Raw genomic sequence first — 17,524 nt, 5'->3', positions numbered from 1 at the left:
AATTGTGCTCTATATATGTAATAAGAATTGTAATGCATTCCGCTGTCGTGTATTTAAAAAAATAAAATCAATTTTAAAAAAAGAAAAAAAAAACTGGGGCTAGGGATGTAGCTCAAGCGGTAGCACGCTCGCCTGGCATGTGTGCGGCCCGAGTTCTATCCTCAGCACCACATACAAAAAAAAAAAAAGATGTTGTGTCCGCCGAAAACTAAAAAATAAAAATATTAAAATTCTCTCTCTCTCTCTCTCTCTCTCTCTCTCTCTCTCTCTCTCTCTCTCTCTAAAAAAGAAAAAGAAAAAAACTAAAGTGAGGCTCACTAGGAAGAATTGGGGTTTGGAAAGGGACCACTAAAATCCACAAAGTCACAGCAAATTCACCTTTAATGAGCAAAGAGACCATGGAAACACCACAGAGTCAGTGTGCCTTCATTCCAGCAAAACATCTGATGAAATATCTGGGGAGATCCTTGTAGACAACACATGAAAATACAGCAGGGTGCTGGAACAGCCAGGAAAAAGGCATCAACAAATAGACACATGTCATTGTCCTCCACATTTTGGTGTAGGAGCTTCAGTGACTCCATCCACAGGTTTATCATCTTAAATCTATTTTTTCATTGCTATAACAGAATACTATAGGCTAGATAATTTATGAAGAAAATAAATTTGTTTCTCATAGTTCTGAAGGCTAGGAAGTCCAATATCTAGGTACCATCATCTTGTAAAGTCCTTCTAGAGGTGAGATGGTAAGAAAGGACAGGGGTAGAAAGGGAAGTAGAACTCATCTTTCTATCAGGAACCCACTCCCTCAGTAACTAACCCATTTCCACAATAAATGCACTGACCCATGTGAAAGCAGCGTGTCCTTGACCTCTTAACACCTGTCAACATGTTGCCTTGAAGATTCTTTCCAGCATGTGGACTTCGGGCGACACATTCAACCACAACTATCGTGTCATTCCCAGCCCTGGGTTTCATGAAGTACCACCACAAACTAAGTCAACCCGGAAAAGGGTGCCAGGAACCTGCAAGATATAAACAGGGGGAGAGCTAGAGTATCTGACAGGCTTAGGCTGGAGAACAGAAAACTCAGAAGTTACAGATGGTTGGGGGGTCTTCAAATTCTCTGAGTAAATCATGAGAAAGGGAGAGAAAACATGTCAAATGCCAAAAGGAATAACTCCTGCTCCCGAGTAAAGGAAGCCAGTTTCATCTGGACCTGAAGAACTTTCTTACCAATTGCATGGTCCAGCCCAAGGATGGCTACCTCTCCTGCAAATCGCCAACAGTGAACGCTTCAGCATCATCAGGGCTAGAAGTGAGGGAGGGGATCATCGGTCCAGAAACCCCTGAGAGACATTCCTGCAAGAGTCAGAAAAGAAACCAGATGTCTTCCAAGAGCCTCACTCCACAATTAGGGTTGGTTTTTACTCCTGAGCAGTGTGACCAGGAAGTTTGAGATTGACTTTTCTCTCCTACTTCATACAGTATCTCTTTGGGTCATTAAAAAAAAGGCGGGGGGGGCCTTATCATCTTCCATCTTCCAATGATTGTTATCCATGAAACCCCTTCCACAAATGGGAACTAGCATCCTTTCCCGGCTTCCACACTGCCTCATCTGCTAATAGATAGGCCTCTTTCTAAGATACTGAGATAACTGTAAACTTGGTCAGAGCGCCAGATTCAGATATTGTTTTCCTTTACTAGTGCCCTTCCTGTAAACATTTATTTGTGGCTCCTTAGATTCTCAATCTCCTTAATGAGCTGCTGACTCTAAATTTGGCTCTTTGCTCAGAGTGGGGTTTCCCCAGCCTAGAGATCTGAAAAGACACCTCCCACCCTGTGGCCCTGGGGGAGCCCCAAGGCCCCCAGAGAGTTCAACTATTTTATTCTATATTTCAAATGGAAGAGAAGTTTGGCTAGTAGGTGTGGAAAGGAGGGGAATTTTCAGTTGTGAAATAGTGACCAGATACTATTTTAACAATGAAAGATCATTTCTCTTCACTAACTCACATGTACACACCTACTTGATTGATTTGCTCTTTTATCCATGGCCTAATATGCTGGAAGCACCATCAGAAGCTGATTCAGGGGTACCAGAGTTACAACCAGATCATCTTGTCATGTGAATCTAAAATGTGTGCTTGCTTTTTTGATATATTGTGGAAATCTTTTCTGCAGGCAATGTCTAGATGTTTACCACTTACCAAAGACCTTAAACAAAATTTTGAGTAAATTTCATCCATTAAAGATCTCCCTGGAAAATACCAGTAAATTTTAGAATAAATGTGTTCATGTTCCATGGTTAAAAAAAAAAAAAAAAAGAGCTGGGTATGGTGGTGCACACCTGTAATCCCAGCAGCTTGGGAAGCTGAAGCAGGAGGCTCGTGAATTTAAAGTCAGCCTCAGCAATTTAGTGATGTTCTAAGCAACTCAGTAAGACACTGTCTTTAAATAAAACTTTAAAAAGGGCTGAGGATGTGGCTCAGTGGTTAAGTGCCCCTGAGTTCAATTCCCAATATAAACAAAGAGAGAGAGAGAGAGAGAGAGAGAGAGAGAGAGAGAGAGAGAGAGGAGAGACTCCTGAAGTCATCTCCATGTAGACAGAGGAGAAAAAGCTGAAGAGTATTTGCGTCTACTGAATGCCATCACCACTTATAGCTCAAGTGTATGGTGTGATGATGAAAGGGAACAACTGGCGTAGGTCTACAGATCTTAAGTATTAATCAACTGGGAGGCAGACCCAGAGCCAGGCTGTTGAGCTTAAAGACTGAGAAAGCAAAATTCTGCATTAAAGGAATTGGCATGAGAGATGGAGAAAGCAGGAGGCAGAAGATGTTAGCTCCAAGTATCTGGATCCATACCTGGGCACCGAACTTTAAAATTCAGGCAAGGGGGAAAGAGTCAGGTCTACATACATTAATGCTCCAAGAGCCCATGGCTTCCTCTTCACTGCCGTATCCCTGTATTTGGAGGGTATAAGTTGAGTTTAACACCAAATTTGTCTATTTGGGCCATCTTTGGTTCTTCCTAGGCTATAGCAACAAGAAGGGATGGAAGGTTCTTGAGAGTGATCTCCTGAGATGGTAAATGGCAGAAAACTAACATCAGGAGAAGACAGATAGGAGGTATAAATTACTAAGAAAAGGTTAAGACTATGTTGAGCAAACACTAAAAAAAAGTATGCCTAAAACTAGTTTATTCAAGCTACCAAGCTTATTCCTGCCTTAGAGCCTCCATCAGGAATATCCTGTCCAGATCCTGGCAGAGTTACCTCCTTGTTTTTCAGGTTCGGCTCAAATGCTACATTCACAGAAAGGATCCCTCTGATGATCCATACTAAAGGAGCCACCCAATTACTATCATGTCTCTCTTACTTTCATCCCTAAACTCAGTATTTCTTGTAGTTACCCTGCTCCTTTGTTTCTATCTACTGTCTGTCCCCTTTCTTTGAGAATGTAAATTCCTTGCAAACAGGAATCCTATGTCAGTACCCTACCCCTCACCCATAGGTATCACATACCTAATACATAGGGTGAGTGTTTAATCCATATTTTGTTGAAAGAATGAATAAACAAATCAATGATGGGAAATTCTCAGTTCAAAGCTAACAGATTTTCTTGTTTTAAATTGATTTTTTAAGCAGATTTTCTTGTGGACAGAACTTCATTCCCCAATAAAAATATGTAACTAAAACATGTGAATGTGATGTCCTTGAGATTCTCTAAGCAATTTAAAACATTCATTTTCTCCCTAGGCACATACTATTATTAGATAATGCTATCATGTCATAAAATAAAACTGTTATCTACCACTTGTAACCAATATCATATTACCTTATCTTTCTTCTGATCCCCAGGAGCTATACACAAAGACTGCCTCTTAATTTCAAAAGTGACTTTTTAAAAGTCTCCTAAGCACTTATCCACTGTGAGCGTCTTTCTCACCTACTCCCATGGTATAAAGTTTTTTTCTCTTGGATAACCCACAGAGATCTAAACAGAGCTCCAAATCCTATATCCTGAAGCACTGAAGAGTGGAGCAATATAAATCTATCACCCCACCAATATCATTTCTTGCCTGACCAATTCAATTTTAGCATGCTAAAACAGTTACCTGCTAAAATATGAAAATTCTGCAACCAGAAAAAAATAGCAGATATTTTTCTTTGCAGACAAATAAATACGCAGCATGAAGTATGCTGTGTGAATTAAATAATTACAAGGTGGACACCAAAGGGCGGAGATGAAAACAGTCATATCCAGTAGGCTTCCTACATGCTTTACAATAAGTCGTACAGTCTGAATGGGATGCAGCTAAATGAAAAATTCCACTAGTCCTATTCATTTAGGTAGAAAATTCTATTTTAACTTCAGAGTGAGAAAACTGCACTATTAGCTAAAGTCCATTTTGTACATATAAAACTCTAGGGATTTGCTTCATGTCCCTGGCTTTCAGCTACAGTGCATGGCTGTGGGCTTCCAGGAGCAGGAGAACACACACCTGGGGTGGGAGAGATCACACACTGCTGAGGAACACTCATGTGGGAAAGTTCTGGTGGCACCCCCAGAAGATTGCAGAGAACTCCAGGAAGTAAATCAGATGCAGTGCTTCTGTGAGTATACAAACACAGTTACAGCCAGAGACTAGGGGAGTCCTCTTGTCACCTGGTGGGAACACAGGTGAGCCTTTACTTTTTTTGGTGGGGGGGCGGGTACCAAGGATTGAACCCAGGGGATGCTTAACCATTGAGCCACATCCCCAGCTTTTTTAAAAAAATATTTTATTTAGAGATAGGGCCTTGCTAAGTTGCTTAGGGCCTTGCTAAATTGCTGAGGCTGGCTTTGAACTGGCATTCCTCCTGCCTCAGCCTCCGGGCTGCTGGATTACAGGTGTGCACCACCATGCTTGGCAATGAGCCTTTACTTCTCAACTGTCTCTTTTACATAACTTTGCTCCTAGTTCTTGTGTATATTCTTGGATCAAGCTGCACATTCTCAGTAAGCTTTCTCTCACACATCTTGCCTAGTGGACTTGGATGTTTCTATGGACTCAGATCTTTTTAAATATGGATACATCACATGCTCTTTTTTCAGTCTAGCCCCTATATATCCTGTCTCAAGGTAGATCATCATTTCCTCATCAGCAGGGATGTATCTCCTATTTTCCCCCCACAGAATTTACTACAATACTTCCATAAAATGTTCAATAAGAGCTCAGGAATGACTTAGTCAATTATACACTCTAGATTTCTTTCCTGAAAAACAGGGGGTCCTTATGTGAGAATTGGAGTTTAGGGAACAACTGAAATGTGTTGAAAGGGAGAAAAGATTTAAACTCATTAAAGAGACAAGAGGTGATAAATATTTGTCCCAAATGCCACTGCAGGGTGGTGTCTTCCCAAGCCACACCCAGCTCTGATGATGTGTGGTAACTGAAACCTGAGTTTCCTAGTCTTATGGAGATTAAGGTGTACATTTCCATGATGATAATTTTTGGCACTTCATCTAATTCTCCTTTAAGGGCAGAATAAGGATTAATTGGATAATCCCCTCTAATTGCAAAGTCTCTTAGAATTCAAAATTGTCATGACTATACTTAGTTCTCCCATCTACTGCTGGCCATTCTGGGAAGAGCCTTCCCAGACCATTTGAGAGGGACCCAAAGGAGGGTGTGGCTTCCCTGTGGCACCTGAAAAGCAAAAATACCAGCGGAAGATGTGAGGCAGAGGCAGTCTCCTCCCAGGACCCTTTCCCTGTATCCAGTAAAACTCATCCCTTAGTCAGTGACATACAGGGGCAAGAGTGCTTTTTTTGTACAGTTGGTGTCTGCAGACAGGGTCAGATGTACTTCCAAGATGTGCTCTTTACTAGGGGAGGTGAAGTGCCATCAGCAATCCAGAACTCTCATACTGGCTTATTTCTTTGACAGTCCATTTTAATGCCTCATACCTGATGCTCAGGAATCTAAAATAAGAATTATTTTCCTTTTTTTTTTTTTTTAACAATGCTGGTTTTCCAGCCCAAGTCCTCATCTATGCTAGGCAAGCACTCTGCCACTGAGCTATATCCCTGGTCCCTCCCCTCTTGTTTTTCTTTCTTTCTTTCTTTCTATTAGACAGAGAAAAGAAAAAAAAATTCAAAATCTATTCTTCTCATCGCTTCAGCAAAGCACACATGAAAGTATCTCTTTGTCAAGTTTTCTTTCTTTCTTGGTATTCAAGGGTCTCTCATCCCCCCTTCCACCCTGTCCTCAGTGGTAAGGAAATGGCCCAGGTGGTGCCATCTTGGGTTCCCACACTGCCTGAGCTCTGGGGTTTCTGCCACTTTACACTGTGGTGTTCATATTCTTCAAGCCCCAGTAAGAAGCAGGAGAACAAAGAAACTCAGTATTTGAAAGCAGAACTGGGATCATTCGCATAGATCCCTTTATTTTAATATGAAAAAAAAAAAAAGGCTAAAACAAATCACCAAAAGTTGAAAACTCATGGCCATCAATTTTGGTGTATTATGTTACTATTATTAATAATAAATACTATCTTTATATGAAAGCTTATATGAAAATCTAAGTTAAAAAAGATAAAAACAGAGTTATAGGTTGGGAAAATTATGGGAAAAGAGAAAACTGTGAAATGTATCATTCAGATATAATATTATGACAATTGCTTACATAATATGTGTAAACCAGAATTATGAAAGAGGAACTATTTAGTGCAGTTTAAGATAAGGAACCTAAAAAAGGAAAAAAGGTTAATACAAAATGTTAAACTACATAACCTGAAAGTAAGGACAATAAAACAACAAAAAATAATATTTTATTTTACTTTGATATTAAGTTGAACTTTTGAAAATAGGCTGGATTAACTGTTAGAAAGTACAAGATTAGTAACTTGTTAAGGAGTACTTAACTTCACATATTAAATGGTGAAATGTTTACAAAAATCAGGCTCTGTACAGGCTCTTGGAAAGAAAATGTTGTCTAAAACCAAGCAGGATCTGTGGTATATTCTGGCCCTCATTTTAGGAAGAAATCAGGAAATGAAGAAGCAGGTGACACTAGATGGTAAAAAGAAAAATAAATAGAACCTATACTTAGAGTTTGGTCATGGCCTAAGTACTATGACACAATAAATCCATAAGAAAAATCAAACAGATTAAAAAATAAGCATAGAAACTGGAATCTTATAGACTATATGGAAGTTCAGGGTAGGAAGCTACTATTTATGAAATAACCAGGAGCCAGCTTTAGCATGCCAGCCATTAGATCTCCATGTTCCTCCTCCTACATTTTAGGAAGTTCCTTTTAATGGACATTAATTCAATCATTAGGAGGTTTTGTTTTGCTTTAATCATCAGCCTGAACATCTACTTATATCAGAGGTTGTGGAATCCACAAGGAAGGATATTCCTCATGGTATCTATTGTGTGGTCCTGGAAGGGCCAGGCAGCCATGTCTAGGTCTAAAATTTCCAGTCACTAATTGTTAGACAACAACTGAGAAGTAGGCCCCTCAACTTCCAGACCTAATCTGGTAGCATGGATGATAAGGTTACATATCAGGTGATCTAGTCAATCAGTACTTCTCTAGGCTTTTAGGCTTCATTTACCCTAACTTCTCAAAAGTAATTCTGGATACCCAATGTGAGTGAAAGTACACTTAAAAACAACTACTATACTGTCTATATAGTCTTTGTCAGCTTTAAAAACAAAAGCAGAAACAAACAAAACCAAACTTTTTTTAAGCAGATTTAGGTTCACAGCAAAACTGAGAGGAAGGCACAGAGATTTCCTGTACTTCTTCCTCACACAAGCATAGCCTCCCCCACTATCAGTAGCCCCCAACTAGAATGGTACTTTTTTATGACTTATGAGCCTACACTGACACATTATTATCACACTTTACACTAGGGTTCACTCTTGGTGCTGTGCATTCTATAGATTTGGACAAACATATAGTGTATGTAACCACTGCCCCAAGAATTCTCTGTGCTCCATTTACTCATTTCTCTCACTCCCTAACCCATGGCAGCCATTGATCTTTTTACTGTCTTCATAGTTCTGTTTTTTCCAGAATATCATTAGAGTTGGATACATATAGTATGCATGCAGTCTTTTCAGACTGGATTTTTTCCACTTTGTACTATGCAGTATATTCCCTTCAAATCTTTTGTTTCTTGATAGCTTTTTTTTTAAGAGCTGAAAATATTTCCATGGTCTGGATAGACCATAGTTTGTTTATTTATTTACCTTTAAAGATTATCTTGGTTGCCTCTTCACTAATTTTTGTTTTTCTGAGACAAGGTCTTGCTCTGTCACCTAGGCTAGCCTCCAATCTCTGTGCTCAAGGGATCCTCTGGCTTCAGCCTCCCAGGTAGCCGGATTATAGGCACACACATCCACACCTAGCATCTTTGTAACCTTTTTTCTCCAAAGAACAGGATGTGCTTCCCATTCACCCCAAATTCCTCTTCCCACTGTACATTCCTGGGTCCTGTTCCTGAATGTCTTTATCATAATTAGAAAGTTAGATATGTTGATAATACCTTAGTTTTTTAATTGAAAACTAAGGTTTGATTTTAGCATAAAAGAATGGTCCTCTCAGGAATATCTGCATTTTAATAGAAGGAAAGATTTTCAAAGAGTGGAAACTTTTACTTCCATTTGGGAAGGCCAATCAGAATTTGAGAGCAGGAACACTTTTCCAGTACTTCCCAAACCACTCCAAATTGGAGTTCACCAGGTTCTGATTGTATTACCTCTGTAAGACTTTCTGAAGACTATCTAGACTTCCAAATTCAACACACTTCATTTTTTTATGTTGTAATGCTTTTAAAAGAAGAAATTGCCAATGTCTTATTTTATATCATTGATTTTTCAATCAGGGAGATTTTCCTCCCCAGTCTTGGGACCTTACAACAGAAGGAGATATTTTTTGCTTAAATAAATATTTCCAGGGGGAGTTGGTGCTGCTGTTACCTAGTAGATAGAAGTGTTGCTAAACATCTTACAATGCAGAGGACATACACACCCCAACAAAAAAAATTAGCCAACTCAAAATGGCAATAGTGGCACAGTTGAGAAACCCTGCCCAACTGCTATAAAGCTAATATGTGTTTGGTATAAACATTAATCCCAGTGAAATTGCTATTCTCACCTTCAGAGTAAAAATGACCATAATTAGGGTTAGCACTATTAACTTTTCTTGGTTACCTTAATCTTGATTCTGAATTATTTAAATTATTTTTCAAAACAGTCAATTGAATAAAATGAAGAAGCTTTTTATAGTTCATGTAAGCTTTTCTATTTTGGAAATGGAAGTTATGATTAAAATTGGCATTTCTGAAACTCTAATTGCTAGTTATTGCATTGCTGGTGGAAAAAAAGTAAAGAAAAATATTTCCAAGACCAGCCAGATGGGAAGTCTCAAGATAAGAAATTATAAGCCAATGTTCATCTTCCAATCAGAAGAAAAATTCTGTTTATACATTTTAAATTTTGCCTAAATAGTAAGCAATACATTTCTTTAATTAACTCCTGAACTGCTTTTAATTGACTAATTTTCTAACATTCTAAGGAATGTTTAACCTTCCAAATCCTACTAGTTTATTAATAAGTAGAACAGTCTGTGTTTGAAGGACTTTATAAATTCTAATGGCATCAGATTGGTTTCTAATACTACTGCCTGTGACATATCTTTGTCAGCATATAAAATGCCTATAGAAACTTAAAATGTCCACTTTTCAAAATCCATTTCTGACTGCAATTCAATGAAGTGTTTCAGTTCACACACACATAGAACCAAGGCAATATAAATACCTTCATGACTTCAGTACTTATGAAGTCTTAGGAATGTAACCCATACTTCTTTGACAACTCCTCTGTATTTCCACTTCTGAAAGCTCTCTATTTTACCTTTATCACTCCCTCTCTTCTTCCCTTTCTCTTCTGCCATTCTCCTAGGAAACACTAGATGGATGGGAAAGACTTGTAGTGGAATCATGTGAGGAAGAGCAATTGTGGATTCTCCTGTCACCCATAAGACTGAAAACTGTACCCACACAGGAAACATTATGATTTTCACTTATTGAAACTCTAAAGCTTTACAAACATAAGAATCTTCAAGCCACAAAGAAAGACTCTTTTTCTGAGGGTCTTGATTTTGGTAAACTTGTAGAACTGTTTTCTTTTATTCAAGTCCGCTGAAAGCTACTGAGAAAGAACTACAAATTGAGTTACATCCCTTGCTAGTTGCTTGGGTTTGACAAATAAAGCAATCATCAAAATCATGGAGTGTGCACTGCTTCTAAAAGCTCTATTTGTTTGACATAATATAGCAGCAGGATGGCTAGGCAAATAAATGGCATTACTTAACATAATCACTTAATGTTTTGTAACCAACATCAGGTCTCATTGCTTTATCGCTAGCAAAGAGTTTGATGACAATAAAGTTGATTGTTAGTGTGAAGATATAAATTGTTCAGTAGTTAGAGTTGTTAATGACAGCAAAGGAACACAAAAGAGGAAAAATAGGCGTTAGCAGTCCAAATTCATTGCTAATTGCCTGTGCATTCATTATAGGCTGACCAGGGCTAATTATCTAATTAAATGAAAGCTCTGCTGCCTTAGAGGAATTTCTAGGAACAGTGATGTTGGTTGTCAATTACCTCAGCATGTCCTGTTAAAATGTGTACTTAACTCAAGACATGTTTTGCTTTTCCCAATAGCAATACATGGCACTCTTACCACATGATAATTTATGCTAAGAAAGAAAAGTTTTTCCTTTAAAAATTACACTATGAACACTAAGAATAATGGCAAACATTTTAAACAAGAACTCCTGCTCATTTTACTCAATGATCTACATTCAGGAAAAGTCAATATAATCTACTTTAAATAAAAAGGAAAAACACAGACACAAAAGAGAAATCAAATATCATTGTATGTATGTTACTGAGTGTTCTTTTCATGTGTTGTTTTAAAAAATACATTTAAAAGTCTCTTTATGATGCCCTGCAGTAGTTCACTATATGAAATTATATTACTTAATTTCACATAATTACAATTTTTTAAATTCATACTTTTTTTAAGAAGCTGGAAAGAAAATGGTAAATCATTCAGATCAAACTATTCACTTTATAAATAAGGGAACTGAGTTTCCAAGAAGTGAAATGACTTGCCCAGAGTCACATAACTGGTTGCTAGGACCAGGAGTAGCACTGGTGTCCTCTCGGGTCGTTATTCTTCCCTGTTCATTCCTGCTATTCCCCTTTCAAATTGTACTGTTACTTCTCACACATTCTCTAAAATGGTATAACAGAGCATCTATGTGGATGAGGTTAATGATTGATTTTGTTTGTTTAAAAAAAAAAAACGGCTTTGATTAGTGGCATTTCATGTGTAATGATATATCTATTTCAAGTTAATAAAAGATGTATTTTAAGGTGAATTCTCAAGGCAGCAGATTTTTTAAAGGGTTTTTTTTCCCTTATCCATAAAGCAGTATTTACTAAATATTGTTTGGGAAAGGCATCTCCCAAGAAAGTATAATTTCATTCTCAGGAGTTTTTTCCAATCTCCGTTCACTTCCCTCAAACCAGGAATATGATGTTGGTTCCCTGCAAGACCCCAGAACTCTGGAATCCTAGCCTGCCCCTTTTGCAGTCATTTTTCAGGCAGGCGCCAACAACGAACACACAGTTCTTTTCTGGCAACTTATGAAAGATTTTCCCTTTCACTGCCTCTTGAAGCTGAACATCAACTGTTTCACCACTTGTGTTTAAAATCGATTAATTAAAGTAAATATAAAGTAAAAATCTCTCTTTCAGCCAGGAGGAAAAGGACAGATGGGAAAGCGGAGGAGGTGGAGATAGCTGATGTCTTCTTGGGAGGGAAAAAAAGAGAAAGAAAAACAAGCATGAAATTAGGGTGGGGGGAGTTAATTAAGAGAGGTAAAGTGTGTTAGAATTTAATTTACAGTTCATGACTATTTTGGGTATCATAATAATCACATTGCTTAAAGGACAAAAGGAAAACCTCTCCAATATCAAATTGGTGGAGGGGGTGTTATAGTCTTAAATCTACTCTAAAAATCGTAACCTGGCTTTTGGCAATGCTTCAAGATGGGCATAACAAAAGCTTCTCCTCATGAAAACTCAAGAATAACACACACACACACACACACATATGTATGTATGTATGTATGTATGTCTCTCTCTCTCTCTCTCTCTCTTCCCACTCAAGCTCCCTCTGCAAATTCTCTTAACTTTTATTTCCTTTCTCCCTTGTCTTTCATTGCCTGAAATAAATATGACCCTGGCAAGGAAGAGGATTTGAGAAAAACAAAACAAAAACAAGAATCAGCTTAAGTCTAACTCCATCCCAACCCTAAAACACTGGTCTACAGAATTACTGTTAGAAAATGATGACTATGGTGTATGTCACACAATACAACCTCTACAATGTATTAGGCATTTAGCTACAATGTCTACACTTAAAGTCTGACCCTAACACTAGAAATTTCCAAGTTTAGCATATTTAAACTAAATAGCCCATACACCACAGTGATGTGAATTCTGACAACTACACAGGGCTAAACTAGAGTTGCAGAGATACCTTATAGGATCTTACTGGAGATGGACTGGGTAAGAAGATTAAGATGAAAGAAAATAGACATGTTTAGTTTTGTCTGAATCATCCTTATAACTATTTCTGTCCTCCCTGTTGGGTTAATGAGATGCTGGAAGAAACCTTACAGATCATCTACACAACCATAAAGAAACTAGCATCTAGTGAAGTCAGTGATTTGCTTAATTAACACAGCTACTCATAAAGTCAGGTCACCAGTTTTTCTGACTTTGCAGTTATTTATTTTTCTTCCAATTTGATATTCATCCATGATATAAGCTGAGAAATACATGCTAACATTTTTTAAAATCTGAAAGAAAAGTCATGAGCCCAAAATATTTCAAATACAACTAAGTATATGTAAATTATTCTAAAAACAAACAAGTTTTTATCAATGTATTTGCCATGTTCTATAATCATGGAAAAGGCAAATATAAGAGTAAGGATTACTAGGAAAAAAAAAAAAACTTTCAAACCCACTTCATGAATAAGGACAAAACAAAACTGCAGGCTAGGAACCCTAAGCATCTAAGAATGTCAACACCTTTGTACTTATTCAATTGGATCCCAGTGTGTCCAAAAGAGATTATCAAAATGGAGTCTAAAGAAAGATGTGTGTAAGATTGAGGAGGTAATTTATCTTGTGAATTAAGGAAAATTAGTTCTCACAAAGTACAGGAGTAGGAGGAAAAGGATGAAAGACAAAAGAATAAGCCTAGCTCCTAAAGAATGAAGTGATACTATAAATGAGCAGGTGGAGTTAAACAGATATAGGCTGGGGGTCTTCCAAATCTCCTTTCCTGATTAAGCAACTGTAAAGAAGAAAAAAGAATCTCACCTTTATTCATGCTTCTGTGTGCTTCCCCCATTCCTAAATTTAATAGATGTGGGCAGGAGGTAGGATTTAAACTTTGTCAGTCTTACCTATCACTACAGAGCTGTCGACTCATTAAAGACAAAGTGTGGAGAGAATATATTTTGAATTAGACAGCTGAAGCAAAAGTTCATTAGCAATCCCTGTCAGTTGTACCTACCAAACAGATTCCAAATCTATATATTAGTTCTTTTGACTTTCCTCTGGATTACTGCTCTCAATTAGGTTTCTCTACTGTTAGACTTGTCCCACCACCCATCTCTTAAAAATGTAAAACAGATCAAGTCACTCCCCTACAAAAAGCTCTTCAAAGGTTTCTCACTGTACTAATAATAAAAATCCAATCTCCTACCAGAGCCAACAAATCCCTGTGACTCCCTCCCATGGCCTGTAAGGCATACATAATCTGGCCATTGCCTGTATCTCCAACTTCATTTCCCTCCAGGAACCCTGAACGTCACTATCTAGTTTAATTTCAGGGAATTTCATTTTTCCCTTCTACTGGTAGGAACCAAGTTTCTTCCTAACTGGTCACAACCACATTATCTAATATATTATTTAACAATCTTGGGGTTATTTCTTGTCTTGATCCTGGTATGATCTGACCTCAAATTTTTCCGTGACTAACTCCTTGATATTCAGAAGCTGCTTAAATGTTACCTTCTGGTAACTCCCGATAATTAAATTTAAAATAACATACCACATACAGGTAGCACACCATCTTATTACTCTGCTTTATTGTCTTTAAGTTATATCTGTCTGAAATTATGTTGCTCATTTATTTGTACTGTGTAACAACCTGTCTTAGTCCATTTTATTTCATTTATTTTTTTTTAGTACCAGGGATTAAACCCAGGGGCATTTAACCAGTGAGCAACATTTTATGCTACTGTAACACAATACCCAAGACTGGGTAATTTATGAAGAACATAATTTTATTCCTTACAGTTCTGAAGACCGGGAAGTCCAAAAGTATCATGCTAAATCTGGCAAGAACCTTCTTGCTGCATCATAACATGGCTGAAGGAATCACATGGTGGGAAAGGGGAAACATGTAAACTCAGGTCTCTATTCCTCTTCTCATAAAGCCACTAATAAGATCATGGGGACCCTACCTAATCATGACCTAATCTAATCCTAACTACTTCCAAAGTCCCCACCCCCAAATACCATGAATTTATGTCTTTGGGATTATATTTCCAGTACATGAACTTTTGGGGGACACATTAAAGCCACAGTACATCTCCCCCTACATCCAAATATGAGCATACAATTTGCAGGTAAATTCCTTGGGAATTCAAACTTTGTCTTCTTTGTTCCTTGCTGAATCCCCAAAGCCTAGAGCAATGCCTGGCATCTAGTGGATATTCATCATTTATTAGATGATAGATCCCATCTACCCCAAACCTTTTTTTTACCATGCATTTCTCTAGCACTCTTTCAAAATTACTTCTCTTTTATTGTCTGTCCCCTTTTCTTAACTTCTTTTGGTTTTCATTCTGCTCACAGAAACACTAAGAAACACTGAATAAAGAGCATAAAGAAAGAACATTAATTATAATAGAAACCTATTCATCTTATGCTGCTGGCAGTGGGGCAGAAAGCCAAGCAAAGTGCTTCTTAGAGACAAAAGCCCTTAGGGTCAATATCATTCATTAGTGCAGCTCTGAAGGGCAGCATCAAAGGAATTATGGAGGTGGTCTCTCTGTGGTCTAAGAAAGTACCACATGCTCTGTGGTCATTCAGTGTTTCTTAAAAACTCCAATGTACAAAAGATTCAGATGTGGAAAATTTCAACACGATTTGGGAATCTGCACTTTGGACAACACAGTCAGGTGTTTCTTATACAGGTAGTCCTTAGAAATTTTAAACTCTTAGGCCAAAAGATGGAGAGCAAGGACCAAAAGGAAATCCAGTGGTCTCTATGTACCACTTTTAGCCATTTTATATAACTATAATAATAGCTATGGTAATGTAGCAGCTACTGTGTTCTAGATGGTGCCATCAATGATGCACAGATGTATAATATTATCCCAATTTGTAGATAAAAACACTGAGTTTCATTTAAGTAATAAAGACAGTTACTACAAAGCAAGAGATTTGAAAATCAAATAGATCTGCATGTTTCTGAAGTCTGTAGTATGGAGTCTATACCTCCCATTAATTATACCTTAGTACAAATAAAATCAAGAAATAGAAATAGAAATCAAAGTTAATACTTCTCTTAAATATTTCTCACTTTAAAGATTTCATGGGACTTTCCTACATGTGAAATTTTGATAGTATTCTTTAAATAATATAATAATGGCATGATAATCCCTGGAAAATAATCAATCTTAAAAATCCTTTTATAAAGTAAATAATCACACTCTTAATCAGAATTACCTAACAGTAAGAGTTGCTTTACTATTTACGGATCCAGCAGTAGTTCCCAAACTGAGTTGATAAGCAAGAATCACATAGGGAAGCATTTTAAAAATTCTGGCCTTCCTTCCAGTTCTTCTGAATTAGAATCTCTGGGGTATGACCTCCAAATTCTTCTTTTTTTCTGTTTTCATTATTTTTTCTTTTGAGCTCTATAGGAGCTCTGATGAATGACTAAGGTTCAGAACTACTGTTACCCTAAAAACCAACTTTCCACAAATGAATGAATTGAAGACCTGGGTGCCTGAAAACACACAGCTTTTAAGTGCCACAGTAAGCTGGGGGGGGGGGGGGGGGGGGGGACAATATCCTGACTCCCAATTGGTGCTTTTTACACCAACTCAAGCTGGGGTTTTTTGTTTGTTTATTTGTTTGTTTTTCATAAAACTATCTTTATTTTTGTTCTGCTACTTGTGCTTTGGCAACTACTTACTGAACACTATGCTTGTGCAACTTACTCATCTTCAAGCTGGGAATAATAATAGTGCCTACTCTTTAATAAGAGTTTCTGTGGTGATTAAATAATATAACATTCATTACATAATGCACTTAACACAGTGCCTGGAATATTGTGAGTATTCTTTAGGCAGGTTATGTAACCCACTAAAAAAGAATGCCTATTTTAACTGGAAAGAATTTACTGAGCCACTCCAATTGCCAAATGTACAAGAAACCCATGTTTAGCTTTGGAAGCCCAAGAGGGCAATAAACTCAGGATTAAGTTTAAAGTTATGGTACCCAGTGCTTTATTTTTCCAGTCATCATTTACTTCTGTCAAAGGGTCACAGGGAATTCCTCCATGAAATTAACTTCGCAAGCGCCTGCCAGACTCTTTCATACCACTGTTTCTCCTAGGATGCCTCAAAATCACCTAGTGAATCCATCTCTCGGTGACAGCAGGGCATCTGCATTTATAAAAAGCCTCTTTCCCTAAACAGGTGCTTCTCAGGCAAACCAAGGTGTGATAACCAGTGGTATACAAAATTCATGGCTGCGGACAAATGACCTCTCAAATTTTCTCAGCAAGAAACTATCGTGCTCTGTAACCAGAAGAGCAGCGTCATCAGGCTTTGATGCAAACAACAGCTGGGCCCGGCTGTGCTGAGTAACTGTTGTGGTCACCAGGGACAGACTCGACCCCCTGACCTCCTAAGAAACTTAGAAAATTTACAAATGCGCTGACCCGCAATGCCCGTGATGGATGCACAGTGCCGCCTAGGCGATTCTGAGGAGCTAAGGTTGACTCAACAGCCTCCTTTTCGGGAGCCAGAGCAAAGCAAGGCGACTTTGGATAGCTGACCAGGCCCGAGCGACGCCAGAAGGTTAACGACCCTCTTGCCGTGTTCCTTCCAGTGGCCAAGAGCTTCCACTACTGCCCTGGCCAGCTGCCGGAAGTGAGTCACCCAGCCTGCTGCGGATGCCGGGAGTTGTAGTTAAGGGTCTACTTCTTTTGCATCCCAATCAACTTTTTTCAAACAGGAAAACACCTTAAAACCATGAAAAGTCGCTTTATTCCCTCCAGGTGTAATAGTCCTGCCCTTTTCCAGTCGACAAAACAAATACAGAGCGTAGACGGAACAGCGGACTACAAATCCCGGCATGC

General features: G+C 38.1%; 1 long non-coding RNA gene across 2 annotated transcripts; it reads right to left on the bottom strand.

The window, feature by feature from the left end:
- Positions 1-363: 363 nt before the first annotated feature.
- On the bottom strand, positions 364-17,268 carry LOC139705362 (uncharacterized). 2 transcript variants are annotated; one of them, XR_011707235.1, is made up of 4 exons: positions 17,105-17,268; positions 1,237-1,362; positions 846-1,025; positions 364-499 (listed from the first exon to the last, which is right to left on the bottom strand). It is a non-coding gene; the product is annotated as an uncharacterized lncRNA (long non-coding RNA). The 2 variants fall into 2 exon arrangements; XR_011707234.1 differs by having other exon boundaries at positions 364-1,025.
- Positions 17,269-17,524: the final 256 nt, after the last annotated feature.

The sequence above is a fragment of the Marmota flaviventris genome, chromosome 4 (genome assembly GCF_047511675.1).
Source record: "Marmota flaviventris isolate mMarFla1 chromosome 4, mMarFla1.hap1, whole genome shotgun sequence".
In the NCBI taxonomy this organism is placed as follows: Eukaryota; Metazoa; Chordata; class Mammalia; order Rodentia; family Sciuridae; genus Marmota; species Marmota flaviventris.
Note: the sequence above shows the minus strand (reverse complement) of the source record. Positions and strands in the feature narration are given on the sequence as shown.